The following is a 1483-nucleotide window of genomic DNA, read 5'->3' as shown; positions in this document are numbered from 1 at the left end:
AACTCGGTCGTTCAGCAAGATAAAGCAGTTTATTGCTGCTACACCGAAGGCCAGAGCACCAATAAACCAGTGGGAAGTGTTCCTCCAGAGGAGGAGAGCTGTCCTCGCTCGGCAGGGCTCCTGGGGATGGGCTCAGGCAGGCTCCAGCCCAGCAGGGAATGCTCTGGCCCGGCCAGGAGCCTCCAGCCGTGCTGGGACAGCCTGCAGCACCCATCCCAACGGGAATGCTCACCCATCCCTGGGCTCTGCACCCAACCTGAGCAGGCAGATGCTCTCCTGCAGGATTCAGGTGAAAGCACAGATTTTCCAGGGTGGAAATAGTTTAAATTGTGTTTTATTCAGCAGCAATCTGTGTGGATGGCGCTTGGCTGTAAATTCACTTTGCTCTTCACCAGTCCACTTAAACACAAAATAAACGTGTTGCTGCAGAAATGAACCCATGAACCCTCTGTGCCCATTCCTGGGTGAGTTAATTCCCATCCAATAAGCTCCTGTCAAAAGCTCCTGTCCCTAACTCTAACCAAGATCTGCCATGTGCATGAGGGAACAAAGAGAACAGAAAATTACAGGAGCTTGATTCATTAATTAGGTCACAGCTCACAGAGAAAGCACAAATAGATTTCTTAAGGTGAAAAGAAGAGGCACTTAAGTGACAATGACACTATTCTGTAAATTCCAGCACTTTTGGCAAGGGACAGGCAGTAATCAGATCCATTCAAATTTATAAATCCAGAGACTCACAGTGCCCAAGGCCAGCAGAGACCATTGTGATGGTTTCTTCCGACCTTCATCATGGAGAATGGAGTACTTTTTATACTTTTATTTAGATATATATGAGGGTTACTGTCAGGTGAGGGAGCAGGGCTTGACTGAAAAATCAGACTCCTTCAGATAAGGAGCAAGAGCATGCAAATTGCACTGCTACGAAAAAGCTGATAGGAAAAATCGGGCACAGGTGCAGAGTTTTCAGTTTTCAGGCGCCAGCACGTTTGAGTCAGCGGCAGCTGCAGAAGTGAAGGGCTTGGAACACTCCTGTGAAACAAAGCGAGGAGAGGGAGGTACGACTGCTCTGTGGAGTATCATAAAACACCCTAAATACACTTTGAGTGTGTGTAAAAACCTCTACTACAGCGAGTTCAGTGACAGGCCCACTGTGACAGTGTGAGGTGTGCCAGGGGAGCGGCCGGGGCGGCTCCGTGACCATCACCGAGCTCTGCTCCGCTATCCCCGCTGCCCATTCCCTATTCCCGGTCCGCTACTGCCCGTTCCTCATCCCTGGTCTGTGACCATCCCCATTCCCCATCCCCGGTCCGCTACTGCCCATTCCCCATTCCCGGTCCGGTATTGCCCATTCCCTATTCCCGGTCCGCTATTGCCCGTTCCTATTCCCGCTCCGTGACCATCCCCGAGCCCCGGGGAGCCCCCGGGGAGCGCTCAGCGAGCACAGAGCCCCACCGAGCTCCCGCTCCGCTATCCCCGCTCC

Source organism: Parus major, chromosome 12, assembly GCF_001522545.3.
Source record: "Parus major isolate Abel chromosome 12, Parus_major1.1, whole genome shotgun sequence".
NCBI classification, from domain to species: Eukaryota; Metazoa; Chordata; class Aves; order Passeriformes; family Paridae; genus Parus; species Parus major.
The sequence above is the reverse complement of the archived record's forward strand: the minus strand, read 5'-3'. Positions refer to the sequence as shown.